The following is a 14,846-nucleotide window of genomic DNA, read 5'->3' as shown; positions in this document are numbered from 1 at the left end:
AGGAGTTTGAGACCAGCCTGGCCAACATGGTAAAACCCCGTCTCTACCAAAAATACAAAAATATTAGCGTAATGTGGTGGTGCATGCCTGTAGTCCTGGCTACTTGGGAGGCTGAGGCAGGAGAATCGCTTAAACCTGGAAGGTGGAGGTTGCAGTGAGCCGAAATCGCACAACTGCACTCTCGGCCTGGGCGACAGAGTGAGACTCTGACTCAAAAAAAAAAAAAAAAAGATTTCATCCACTTCTCATTCACTACAACATTTATCAGATTGAACATCCAAAAGAAAACATGCTGAGCAAAGCCTTCAACAGTTTTCATTCTTTCTGTATGACCCCATCTGCACACAAGCTGACTTCAACCACATCTGCGTCAGCGGGCCCAAAATCCTAGACCCCATCCATCCACTCGGACACCATGGGAGAGGTGGGCAATGGTCCCCACATCACCTCCAAGAGGAGGGAGAGAGCTCCAGGTATGAGCCGCTGACAGGTGCTGTTTCACTGTGCTCACTAAAATGACCTCGGCCATCTTCAAGTTTCCCAAGAAATGCAAAGTGCTGCCCCTGGGGGCACACAGAGCCACCAAGACCCTCGGCGCCTCTCATCCACCAAGGGAACACCCAACACCGCCTCTTCCGGCAGGACCTTGCTCAAGTGTGGAGCCTGCAGGAGAACACCCACCAGACCCAGAACTGAGCGTGAGGTGTCTCCTCACAGGTGACCTGCCGGGGGAACTTTGCCAGAGTGACCCATCACCAAGAGCTCCCGTGCAGATGTGGAACCCCTTTAGGCTAAAACAATCCGCCCATCACTCCAAGGGCAGTCTGCATGCTCAGGACACCGAACGCCTGCCCACAAAGCACACCCCTCCAAGGACAGCCAACGGAACGAAGCCAGAGGCGGGGGAGGGAGTCGGCAGGTGCACTGGGACGCTGGGCTCCGATCACAGCTCCACATGGCTCCTCCTCTGCAGGTTGGGCTGCGCTGGGCTGGAACTGGTCACCTCATGGGCTGTTGTTTTGGGAGCAGTTTGTTTTTACCACTTTGGACTGAGGCAAACCATGTGCAGTAAATAGCACAACCCTTAACTCTTCCAGTTCAGTGAGTCTTTTTTTGTTTGTTTGTTTTGAGACGGAGTCTCACTCTATTGCCCAGGCTGGAGTACCTCCGCCTCCAGGGTTCCAGCGATTCTCCTGCCTCAGCCTCCCAAGTAGCTGGGACTACATGTACCCGCCACCATGCCCAGCTAATTTTTGTATTTTTAGCAGAGACAGGGTTTCACCATGTTGGCCAGGCTGGCCTCAAAACTCCTGACCTCAGGTGATCTGCCTGCCTCAGCCTCCCAAAGTGCTGGGGTGACAGGCGTGAGCCACTTATTGGCCTCAGTGACTCTCAACAGGAATGCAAATGTTTCCACACATGTATACCCTCAGGGTATTTTAATGACCAAATGAGGCAGTATAGATAGAAGTATTTTTTAACAATTTGAAGATCCAAAGAAATGCTACTTGACAATATGCTCATAAAGAAAGCATCCGGGCCAGGCGCGGTGGCTCAAGCCTGTAATCCCAGCACTTTGGGAGGCCGAGACGGGCGGATCACGAGGTCAGGAGATCGAGACCATCCTGGCTAACACGGTGAAACCCCGTCTCTACTAAAAACTACAAAAAACTAGCCGGGCGAGGTGGCGGGCGCCTGTAGTCCCAGCTACTCGAGAGGCTGAGGCAGGAGAATGGCGTAAACCCCGGAGGCGGCGCTTGCAGTGAGCTGAGATCCGGCCACTGTACTCCAGCCTGGGCGACAGAGCGAGACTCCATCTCAAAAAAAAAAAAAAAAAAAAAAAAGAAAGCATCCGGAGGCCAGGCACAGTAGCTCATGCCTGTAATCCCATCACCTTGCGAGGCCAAGGCAGGCGGATCACGAGGTCAGGAGGTCGAGACCATCCTGGCTAACATGGTGAAACCCCGTCTCTACTAAAAATACAAAAAATTAGCCAGGCGAGGTGGCGGGCGCCTGTAGTCCCAGCTACTTGGGAGACTGAGGCAGGAGAATCGCTTGAACCTGGGTGGCAGAGGTTGCAGTGAGCCGAGATCACGCCACTGCACTCCAGCCCGGGCAAGAGAGTGAGACTCCATCAGAAAGAAAGACAGAAAGACAGAAAGAAAGAAGAAAGGAAAAGAAAAAAGAAAAGAAAAGAAAGAAAAGAGGCTGAGCTAGGCACAGTGGGTCCGCCTAAAATCCCAGCACTCTGAGAGGCCGAGGCTGGAGGATCACTTGAGCCCACAAGTTCGAGGCCAGCCTGGGCAAGATGGCAAGACCCCATCTCTATAAACAAATTTTTTTTTTTTAGGCCGGGCGCGGTGCCTCAAGTCTGTAATCCCAGCACTTTGGGAGGCCGAGACGGGCAGATCACGAGGTCAGGAGATCGAGACCATCCTGGCTAACACGGTGAAACCCCGTCTCTACTAAAAATACAAAAACTAGCCGGGCGAGGTGGCGGGCGCCTGTAGTCCCAGCTACTCGGGAGGCTGAGGCAGAATGGCGTAAACCCGGGAGGCGGAGCTTGCAGTGAGCTGAGATCCGGCCACTGCACTCCAGTCCGGGCGACAGAGCGAGACTCCGCCTCAAAAAAAAAAAAAAAAAAATTTTTTTTTTATTAGCCGGGCACAGTGGAGCATGCCGCCTGTAGTCCCAGCTACTCAAAAGGCTAAGGTGGGAGGATCCCTTGAGGATCTCCTGGGTCCCCAGGAATTCAGAGTGGCAGTGAGCCGAGATCATGCCATTGCACTCCAGCCTGGACAAACAGAACAAGGCCCTATTTGTTGTTTGTTTTAGAGATGGAGTCTCACTCTGTCTCCCAGGCTGGAGTGCAGTGGTGTGATCTCGGCTCACTGAAACCTCTGCCTCCTGGGTTTAAGCAATTCTCCTACCTCGGCCTCCTGAGCAGCTGGGATTACAGGCACTGCCACCACACCCCAGCTAATTTTTTTTTTTTTTTTTTTTTGACAGAGTCTCACTCTGTTGCCAGGCTGGAGTGCAGTGGTGCAATCTTGGCTCACTGAAAGCTCTGCCTCCCAGGTTCATGCCATTCTTCTCCTGCCTACAGCTGGGACTATAGGTGCCTGCCACCATGCCCGGCTAATTTTTTGTACTTTTAGTAGAGACGGGGTTTCACTGTGTTAGCCAGGATGGTCTCGATCTCCTCACCTCATCATCTGCCCGCCTCAGCCTCCCAACGTGCTGGGGTTACAGGCATGAGCCACCGCGCCTGGCTCACACCCTGCTAATTTTTATATTTTTAGTAGAAATGGGGTTTCGCTATGTTTGCCAAGCTGGTCTGGAACTCCCGGCCTCAAGTGATCCACCTGCCTGAGCCTCCCAAAGTGCTGGGATTATAGACATGAGGGAAGAACGAGAGAGAGAGAGAAAGAAGAGAAAGAAGAAGGAAGGAAAGAAACAAAAGGAAAGAAAGGAAAGAAAAGAGAAAGAAAGGAAAGAGAAGGAAGGAAGGAAAGAAGGAAAGAAAGAAGGAAGGAAAGAAAGAAGGAAAGAAAGAAGGAAGGAAAGAGAAGGAAGGAAGGAAGGAAGGGAGGGAGGGAGGGAGGGAGGGAAGATTGTTTTTATTTCTTCTGACCCTTAAGATGTGAGAAAAGATTCTAACCTCATAAACAAGCCACCACCTTCTCCAGAGTCAGGGCTTCTGGAAATGTGAACAGCCCATGAGTTGTGAGCAAAAATGGCTTTGATGAAAATGCTTTAAAAACTCAGAGCCAGATGCAGGGGTGTGTGTCTGTGACCCCAGCTACTTGGGAGGCTAAGGGAGCTCATGTGAGCAAGAGGCTGAAAAACCCAAAATTAGAGTGAGGAAGAGCATGGAACAGCAGCTTCCCAGCTGAAATGATGAGCCCCCACCTCAACTCAGACAGAAGAGTTAAGGGGAAACAGACCTCAGATGAGAAAACTAAGCAGAGACATACATATGACAACCACAGAAAGAAGTCCCTGAGGGCTGGCTGGACTGAGATGCCGGCAGAGTGGGCAAGATGAGGGTCTGGGTGCAGCAGCCACGATGCCCACCTCAGGGAGGATTGTAGACAAGTCAGAACCCACACTAGGAAAAAGAACCCTGGAAACGAGGGGAGGTCACCAGAGTTCCAACATCAAGTGTTCCTTGGATTTTTGTTAAGCCAAGTCTACATGCTGACATCTAAACACTTTACCATGGGACCCACTAAATGCACTAGGGAATGTATGACTGGAAGACCAATATTGTTAAGATGTCAATACCACCCAAAGTGATCTATGGATCCAATGCAATTCTTACCAAAATACCAATGATTTCTTTTGCAGAAATAGGAAAATCCACTCTAAAATTCATATGGAAATTCAAGGAACCCCCAACAGCCAAATCACCTTGAAAAAGCTGGAAAAGTCACGCTTCCTGACTTCAGAATTTACCACAAAGCTACGGTCATCAAAACAGTGTGGTGCTGACGAAAGGACAGACATATAGACCATGGGGATAGCAGAGAACCCTGAAGCAAACCCTCCAGTATCCAGCATAGACTATTGACAAGGGTCCCAAGACCATTCAGAGGGGAAAAGACAGTCTTTTCAGCAGATGGCACTGGGACCAGTAGATATGGCTATGCAAAAGAATGTGAAGTTGGACCTTGCCTCATTCCACATATAAAAATTAACTCAAAATCAAAGACCTAGACATAAGACCTAAAACTATAAATCTCTTAAAACAGAAGGGAAAAGCTTCATGACACTGGATTTGGCAATGATCTCTTGAATAAGACACCAAAGGCACAGGAAACAAAAGAAAAATAAACAGGACTTCATGAAAAATGTTAAAATGTGCGCATTAAAAGACACACAGCAGAGTGAACAGGAGGAAACATTTTCAAATCACACATCTGATAAGGGACTAATATCCAGAAATCCCTAAAACTCAACAAAAAATAAACAACCCAATTCAAAACTGGTTAAAATACTCAAATAGACAATTCTTCCAAAGTACAAATGCTCAATAAACACAGAAATGCAAATCCAAACTATGATGTTACCTTCAAACCCATTAGAATGGCTATCAAAAAATACTAACAAAAATTTAAAAAACGTTGGTGAGGATGTGGAAACCCCGAACTCTTGTGCACCACAAGCAGGAAGGTAAAAAGATGCAGCCACTGTGGAAAACAGTGTTGTGGCTCCTCAGAAACTTAAAGACAGAGATGCCGTGTGACCTGGCAATGCCACTTCTGGGTATACACCCAGAAGAACTGAAAACGGGCTCAGATACTTATCACCCGTGTTCCTCACAGCATTACTTACAATGGCTAAAACATGGGAGCAACCCAAGTGCCCATGGAGGAAGGAACGGGTAAGCAAAAGTTTATCTCCACATACAGAGGGTTATTCAGCCTTAAAAGGCAAGGAAGTTTCAATGCATGCAATGACATGGAAAAACCTTGAAAATGTGCTCAGTGCAATAAGCCAGACACAAAAAGACAAATACTGCCTGATTGCACTTACGTGAGGGACTGAACAGGAGTCAAATTCATGGAGACAGGGAGTAGAACGGTGGGTGCCTGCGGCCAGGGAGGGAGGAATGGGAAGTTCCTGTTTAACAGGGACAGAGTTTCAGACTGGGAAGACAAAAAGGCTCTGAAAATAGATGGTGGCGAAGGCTGCACAGCAATATCAAAGTGCTTCATGCCCCTGAACTACACATTTACAATGGTTAAGACGGTAAATTTTATGTTATGTGTACGTGACCACAGTAAAATACTGAAAAAACTTGAAATCAGAGAGTTAAATGGAATGTGTACCTTCCAAATCAGCAGAGGAGGAAAAATGCCCCCCACTCAAAAAAAGCAAAACCATCTGAGTCAATACATCAGAAGAAAAAGGCAGCCGGGCGCAGTGGCTTCCACCTATAATCCCAGCACTTTCGGAAGCTGAGGAGGGCGGATCATGAAGTCAGAAGTTCAAGACCAGCCTGGCCAACATGGTGAAACCCCATCTCTACTAAAAATACAAAAAAATCAGCCGGGCGTAGTGGCGCACGCCTGTAATCCTATTCAGGAGACTGAGGCAGGAGAAATGCTTGAACCTGGGAGGTGGATGCTACAGTGGGCTGAGATCACTCCAGCCTGGGCAATACAGCGAGACTCCATCTCAGAAGAAAAAAAAAGAAAAAGGGAAAAAAAGGATCATGGAAACATATCCAAAATAGATCAGTAATCCAACATAAGTCAACAGTCTAAACTTGCTAATGAAGAGGTTGTCAATCAGGTTAAAAATTTTAAATTCCAGTTTTAGGCCAGGTGCGGTGGCTCACGCCTGTAATCCCAGGACTTTGGGAGGTGAGGCAGGTGGATCATGAGGTCAGGAGTTCAAGACCAGCCTGGCCAAGATGGTGAAACCCCATCTCTACTAAAAATACAAAAATTAGCCAGGCATGGTAGCAGGTGTCTGTAATCCCAGCTCCTTGGGAGGCTTGAGGCAGGAGAATCGCTTGAACCTGGGAGGCGGAGGTTGTAGTGAGCCGAGATTGCACCACTTGCACTCCAGCCTGGGCAATAGAATGAGACTCCGTCTCCAAAAAAAAGAAAACATTTTAATTCCAGTTTTAAAATACCACAGCAAGGCTGAAGCTGGACATAAGGAGAATGTCCAGGTATACACTAAGAAGCAGAAAGTGGGTACTGCTGACCGATCAGCTGAGCTGAGGCCAGAGAAACACCGTGACTGGAGTAAAGACGGCTCGAGGGCTACTGCACCATGGTCGAAGGAAATAACCAAATTCCAAATGCGTACACACCGCCTAACAGGACATCTTGAAAATATCAAATACAAAACCTCCAGGAGCTACAATGAGAACTGTTAAACCTACAAGCCTAATGAAACCAATTCACACAAAATAAATTAAAGACATTAAAAATGTAAGCATGATTTATACATTTGACCCAACAAGCTCATATAGAATATTGCATCAAATAAAGACACATATTCACAAGCACAGATGGACTGTTTACAAAACATGTATAATCTTTTGGGCCATAAAGTCTCAACAAGCATCAAAGAATGAATGTGTACCATGCAGGCCACACCCTTTGCCCACAGCACAAGCAATGGATATTAAGAGTTTAAAAAAGAAGGAAGGAAGGAAGGAAGGAAGGAAGGAAGGAGGGAAGGAGGGAAGGAGGGAAGGAGGGAAGGAGGGAAGGAGGGAAGGAGGGAAGGAGGGAAGGAGGGAAGGAGGGAGGGAGGGAGGGAGGGAGGGAATCCCACATGCTTCTAGATTGCTAACAGGTAAAGGCAGAAATTATCATATAGAGGAATATGGTGGCCAGACGAGGTGGTTCACACCTCAGTCCCAGCACTTTGGGACACCAAGGCGAGAAGATCGCTTGAGCCCAGGAGTTTCAGACCAGCCTGGGCAACACAGTGAGACCCCATCTCTTAAAATATATTTATGTGCATATATAAAGATAAATAAAACCAGACCCAGCATGCACACACCGCATAGGAAAAGGTTGATAAATAGAGGAGTACTGAAATTAACAAACTTCGGTTCATCAGACACTGTAAAATTATAGTTGCTTTTAAGAACCTTTACACACTGACAGGTGCATGAATGGAATTTCATTACCAGGACTTGCTTCAAAACAAAGGAACGGGCGAGGGGAAGCTGGCCAGGTGCGTGTAACTTCTGAAGCTGAGTGAAAGGGGGCTCTCTCTAAAGATTTCCAAATTAAAAAAGAATTTTTTAAGGACATCACTGAAAATGAAAAGATACGCCCACCCACGGGCACAAGCGCACAACATACAGGGCACAGGCAGGGCAACAGTCCCCAGAGCAGGCCCAGAGCCCTGGCATGACACACACGCACACCCCATGCCGGGCGGTGCAACATGGAGGATGCCGTGCCCACATCCATCGCTCAGGAAACACACGAGGCCAGCCAGCCAGAGCCCTGAATCTCACCTCAGGGGACTCCTGCACCAAGGCTGGGGCACCACCAAGCCTGCTGCCCATCGCCAGGGGACACCTGCTGTCTTCACACGCCTGACGTGCGTGGGCAAGGACCACATCTGGGATCCTCTCCAACGGGGCAGGGCGGGCACAAGAGGACGCAGCCCCAGCAACAGGCAACTCTATGTAGAGCACCTGGCTAGTCCCTGCTGTCTTTATTTTTGTGAATATTTTGTAAATTTGAAGTTATTTCCACATAAAAAGGTAAAATCAAGCTCCCCACCAGCCCGAGCCCGGGAGGTGCTCTCAGGAAAGCCACCACTGCCTCCAGCAGCTCTAGAAATGAGCCAGTTCATCCACCGGCGACAGCAGGTGGGAACTCAGAGTACGCCCAAACAGCTACGCTCCACCCGCCGCCCCCGCTGGCCCAGGTAGCACCTAGGCTGGAGCAGAGGCGAGAATGTGCGGCAGGAATCTGCCCCGCTGTCCCCAGTAGTAAAGAAAACGTCACATAAATGTTCAACCCCACTTCTGCCAAAAGTAAGTAAAAACGGTGAAAGTGAACAGAGACAGAAGTCAGCTACACTGTGGTGTCTCCCCTCTGCTGAGAATATCCTCTGCATGCCTGGGGTGCTTCAGGGAAGAGAACCAGGCCCAGCAGAACGGTGCCCCACAAAGCTAGGGGTGGGAATGACATGGTTGGGTACCCAAGTTGCGGGGGGCAGGGTAGAGCTGTCTAAAGGGCCAGGTGACTGTGGTTCATGGCCCATGGCCCTGCTCTGTGAAATGCTAGCTTTAGTTCAGGAAATGCCAGCATCTTTAGGAGAGTCAGAGTGTGAGAGTGCAGAGGAAGGTGTGGGGAGGCCGGTGAGAAATACAGCCCATCCTGTGAGCACTCCGTTCTCCCCAGTACAATTTTTATTTGCTTCAGCTTTTTCAATCAAAACAAATGTAGGCAGGGCACGTGACTCACGCCTGTAATCCCAACACTTTGGGAGGCTAAGGCAGGCGGATCACCTGAGGTCAGTCAAGAGTTCAAGACCAGCCTGGCCAACGTTGATGAAACCCCATCTCCACTAAAAATACAAAAATTAGCCAGGCGTGGTGACATGCGCCTGTAATCCCAGCTACTTGGGAGGCTGAGGCAGGAGAATCGCTTGAGCCTGGGAGGCAGAGGTTGCAGTCAGCTGAGATTGTACCACTGCACTCCAGCTTGGGTGACAGAGTAAGACTCCGTCTCAAAAAAAAAAAAAAAGAAAAGAAAAAAAAAAATCTATTCCCAGATACAGTAACGTCCATTTCAGTAGAGGAGAATCCCTCCTGCGTCAGCCTGCACCGGGAAGGGCTCCATCATGAGCTGCCAGCTACAATCTGCACTAAAACCCAGAAAACCAACGAAGTCACAGGAGGGCAGGAATGAGTCCAGTATTTCAAACGGCATTCAGGTCTGTTCCTCACGCAGAAGAGCAAGTGCTCCCGCAGACTGTGTCAACCCAGGCGCCCTCCTGGGCTCCCAAGCACTGGCTGGCCCTGCCCTGCAGCTCCTCCTTCCAACGTGTCGTCCTGGTGCTTCCTTCCCGAGTGCCCACCACTCTAGACCTGATGTAGGTCAAGCACAGGGAGCTGCCACCTGTGGCCTCAGTGCCCCTACCATGTCTCCCAGTGCCACCCACAGCAGCCAACTCATGCACCCACACTGCCCGAGAGGCACCCACACAGGGCCTCCCAGTGCCACCCGCAGCAACCAACTCATGCACCCACATTGCGTGGGAGGTGCCCACACAGGGCTCCCCCAGGGGGCACTGAGCCAGAACTTTTATAAAACAAAATTAACAGCCAGAAATATGGAGGAAAAAAAGACTTAAAAACACAAGACAAAGGGGGCCGCGCCCAGTGGCTCTAACCTGTAACCCTAGCACTTTGGGAGGCTGAGGATCACTTGGGCCCAGGAGTTCAAGGCTGCAGTGAGCTATGATTGTGCCCCTTCACTCCAGCCTGGGTGACAGAGCAAGACCCCGCCTCAATTAAAAGAACAAAACCAAACCTCTGCAGGTGCCACCAGGTGACAGCTGGGATCCTCACAGGGCCTACCTAGCAGACTCAATGCCCCCAAGACAGAACAGCTTCCCCACCCGGAGGACAGCTGTGCAGCTCAACAGCCTGGGGCTGCAGCAAGAGCCCAAGGGAGACAACGCCTCCCGACAGTGACCCCAGAAAAGGTTCCAGAATAGTGACATCTTTATTCCAGAGTCAACATGACTACCCTCCAGCATTGAACAGACTAGAGACTAAGGCCGGGACGGGGTGAGGTGGCTCACGCCTGTAATCTAAACACTTTGGGAGGCCTAGGCAGGAGGACTGCTTAAGCCCAGGAATTCAAGAGCAGCCTGGACAACACAGTGAGACCCTGTCTCTATAAAATCACAAATAGACTAGGGCCAGGTGGCCTCCAACAGTGTGGTAAGCGAGTCCGGGTAGGAAAAAAGTGCCAGCAGCCTTCCGAATTCCAGGGCCCCGGGTGCCTACCCTGCAGGGAATGGCAGACAGGCACTCTCTGGACTGTGGGGGCCGAGGCCCCCCACCCAAGGCCCTTAGCAGCCGGCATACACCACCTGTGGGTGACCGTGTCTACGCAGGACTTTGCTATCCATCTGCCAGGACCTGAGGGGGGAACTGCTGGGCCCCATTCTTGCCCCTTCTGCCACCATTTCAGACACCCCACAGGGACTCATTTTGGGGGTTCCCACTGACTTTCAGGAAGTCCAAAAGCCGCTCTATGACCCCAGCTTACAGGCAGCCATCTGTCCTTGCCATGCTGACCCTTTTCCCCTGATCTTGCAGTGCCTCAAGCTCCAGGAATGGCTCAGAAGGGGTGCAGAGCCAGTGGTGACAGCACGGTGGGTTGAGGAGTCATCCCTGGAGCGATGTGTCTGGCAGAGGCCTTGGGGAGCTCAAAAGGATGGCGCTGGGGATGCACGACTGTTCATGAAGCCAAAGAGAAATTAAAAGAGGCACCAGAAGGAACTTTCTTCACATGAGATAGTTCAAGTTCAGCCCACCTGCCAACAACATCTATTAGGACACGGGATGGACCAACTAATCTTCATATCAAATCCAAGACAGGAGATCCAGACGAACTCCATAATGTGTGCCAAGTCCAAGCTCAAATGATCAGCTGGGGGACCTATCTGCTGAACGACTGGGTGGTGATGGGCTAGGACCAGCAGGCGGCCCAGGGCCCCCAAACAGCTCTGTTCACCTCCATCCAACCACATCGCTCTGCACACCAGGCACCATCTCTGTAGGCTCACCACTAACAAAGGGACCGGTACCATCTGAGGACTGCCTTTACCAACAAGACTAAGATTTCTTGGAAGAGTATCAATTCCAGGGGTCAGTGTTTCTCTTTCTCTAAACATGCCTCACATAGAGGATCTCCAGATGCAGCTGTGTCAAGGAGAACCAAAACTCAAGAGACTGCTCCGGATAACCATGCAAAATCCTTTAGAGACAGAGTCTCCCTCTGTCGCCCAGGCTGGAATACAAAGGTGCGATCAAAGCTCACTGCAGCCTCGAACTCCTGGGCTCAAGCAGTCCACCCACCTCAGCCTTCCAGTGTTAGGATTACTAGCCCGAGCCACCGCACTCAGTGAACTTTTCTAACAGCTGAAGTCAATCGAACTTAAATGCATGATGAGACGCAGCTAGGTATTTCAAGTTCGCCGCGCCTTCTCACCTGACTGATGCTTCCCTTCCTAAGGCTGACCAAGACCAGTTGATCCTTTTAAACTAAAAATAAAAAGTCCCCAGTGAAGGCAGGAGGAAGAGGAGCACTTCATCCGAGTGAAGGCATGAGGAGCAACTCATCCAAGTGAGGGCGGGAGGAGCACCTCATCCGAGTGAAGGCAGGAGGAGCACCTCATCCGAGTGAAGGCAGGAGGAGCACCTCATCCAAGTGAGGGCGGGAGGAACACTTCATCCGAGTGAAGGCAGGAGGAGCACTTCATCCGAGTGAGGGCGGGAGGAGCACCTCATCCGAGTGAAGGCAGGAGGAGCACCTCATCCAAGGGAGGGCGGGAGGAACACCCTATCAGGGTGAAGGCAGGAGGAGCACTTCATCCGAGTGAGGGCATGAGGAGCACCTCATCCAAGTGAGGGCGGGAGGAACACCCTATCAGGGTGAAGGTGGGAGGAACACCTCATTTGAATGAAGGTAGGAGGAGCACCTATCAGAAAGCCTTGCCTATCTGAGGTTCCTGTCCATGAGGTCAGAAGTTCAGGCTCTCTCAGTAGAGGAGCTCCTCCTAGAAGATCCGAAGCAGTCAAAGGAAACAAACCAACACAGGCTGTCTGCCTGCTCATCACAGTCTCTTTTAAGACACTTTCTATTTTGCATTCTGATGAACCTAGGAGTTTTGTTAAACAGCTTATGCATGTATTTATCCCTCATTTCATGCAATTAACCAAAAAGAGTGACCATGAAACCCTGTTTGTCTTTTCACTCCATGTATGAACTCTCATGTGAGTGAGTCCTGCAGCCATTCGTGTTAAGGGAGCCCTAATTTCAAATTGGTGCAAATGGAAAAGACTTTCTCTTTTCCTTGAATGCTAAAGACAAAATGTCATCCTATACACATGCAGCTCAATCACTGTTAATAAAAACTGATGTATGCTGGAGAGACGCAGTGAAAAGAAAAAATAGGGCTAGGCACAGTGGTTCACACCTGTAATCCCAGCACTTTGGGAGGCCAAGGCAAGCGGATCACCTGAAGTCACTAGTTCGAGACCATCCTGGGCAACATAGTAAAACCCCAACTCTACTAAAAATACAAAAATCAGCCAGGCACCGTGGCTCACACCTGTAGTCCCAGCTACTCGGGAGGCTGAGGCACAAGGATCGCTTGAACCTGGGAGGTGGAGGCTGCAGTGAGCCGAGATCATGCCATTGCACTCCAGCCTGGGCAAGAGAGTGAGACTCCATCTCAAAAAAAAAGAGAGATGAACAGAAAAGAAAAAATAACAATAAATCAATGTAAGGTCTGGCATGGTGGCTCACGCCTGTAATCCCAGCATTTTGGGAGGCCAAGGTAGGCAGATCACTTGAGCCCAGAAGTTCGAGACCAACCTAAACCCCATCTCACCAAAAAACAAAAACATTAGCAGGACATGGTGGCACACGCCTGTGGTCCCAGCTACTCAGGACGCTGAGGTGAAGGAGTCGCTTGAGCCCAGGAGGTTGAGGCTGTAGTAAGCCATGATCATGCCACTGTACCCCAGTCTGAGCAAAAGAGCAGGATTCTGTTCAAGAGATTCTCCTGCTTCAGCCTCCTGAACAGCTGGGATTACAGGCGTGCGCCACCACGCCTGGCTAATTTTTATATTTTTAGTACAGATGGGGTTTCACCATGTTAGCCAGGCTGGTCTCAAACTCCTGACCTTGTGATCTGCCCACCTCAGAACCCCCCAAAGTGCTGGGATTACAGGCATGAATCATGTACCCAGCCCTGCCTGTTTTTCAAAGTGTTTATTTACTGCTGTCTTTTTAAAAAACTATCTTTTTTAGCCTGGTGCAGTGGCTCACGCCTGTAATCCCAGCACTTTGGGAGGCCAAGGCGGGTGGATCACCTGAGGTCAGCAGTTCGAGACCATCCTGGCCAATACGGTGAAACCATGTCTCTACTAAAAATACAAAAATGGGCCGGGTGTGGTGGCACGTGCCTGTAACCCTAGCTACTAGGGAGGCGGAGGCAGAGGTTGAACCCTTGAACCCAGGAAGCAGAGGTTGCAGTGAGCCAAGATCACGGATGGCACTGCACTCTAGCCTGGGCAACAAAGTGAGACTCTGTCTCCAAAAAAAAAAAAAAAAAAGTAAAAAAAAAATAAAAGCAGTCAGTCCCTAAAGGCAGATTCTGTTCTGTCCACAGGGAATAAGCAAGAGCCCCTTTCTCTAAAATCTCCAAAACACTGCTTAGATGGAGCCACATCCTCCTCCAGTGTGCCTGGCTGGCCTGAAGCTCTAGACGGGTCCTACCCCAGAGCCATGGGTTAGTGCACACCCTAACCAACTAGACTCAGCATCCCTGCCAACAACTGCACATCGAGAAGCTTCACCATGGGCGAGGCACAGTGGCTCGTGCCTGTAGTCCCAGCTGAGGATGGGAGGAGGCTGAGGCGGGAAGATCGCTTGAGTCTAAGAGTTTGAGACTACAGTGAGCCATGATCACGCCACTGCACTCCAACATGGGCAACAGAATAAGACCCTGTCTCTAAATACAAAATAACAAGTAAGAAGCTTCACCCTCATCTACACAAAATTCAAATGCACAGCTGAGGCTTCCTACATGCACCCAGGGTACTGCCCAGGGCCTAAGAACAGGGCTGCCAGATCAGCTGCCTCTCAGGCCACAGCAAGGCTGTAAACCTGGTTTCAGGCAGCAGTCAGTACTGTGTTGAGAGGCTGCCCCTCACAACCACCCCAGAGATGGGTCCAGCACCATGGTGCCAACAGGCCAGGCGCACTGGGAGCTCCTCCACTGGTGGCAAGGTGGCCTGAAGCATCAGCATCTCCTGGAGACTGGGAAACCCAAACTGCAGAGACTGCGGCCAAGAACACTTGTCCAGGTTTGTTTCTCTCTACTCGAAGCTAAAATAATAGTTTATTCCTAAGTTAGGAAAAGAACAGAACCACATAGTATGTGGTCTAGCTCCAACACCTGCTTTCAAATATTTAGGTCCAAAGCACGAGTTTTCTTCTCAATCAGCCCTGGCCACTTCAGGCCCCCGCGTCTCTGCGTGCAAACGCTGCCTCCTGCGAACAGTCCTGCTTACCCAACACCAGGAGCCAAAGAATAGGGCGTGGGGC

At 50.0% G+C, this 14,846-nt stretch overlaps 1 protein-coding gene across 12 annotated transcripts in view; it reads right to left on the bottom strand.

The window, feature by feature from the left end:
• BRD1 (bromodomain containing 1) overlaps positions 1-14,846 on the bottom strand; it is a 51,527-nt gene that overhangs the window by 29,814 nt on the left and 6,867 nt on the right. The window lies entirely within an intron of this gene.

Source organism: Trachypithecus francoisi, unplaced genomic scaffold (assembly GCF_009764315.1).
Source record: "Trachypithecus francoisi isolate TF-2019V2 unplaced genomic scaffold, Tfra_2.0 Lachesis_group14, whole genome shotgun sequence".
NCBI lineage: Eukaryota > Metazoa > Chordata > Mammalia > Primates > Cercopithecidae > Trachypithecus > Trachypithecus francoisi.
This window is presented reverse-complemented; position numbering and strand designations above follow the sequence as displayed.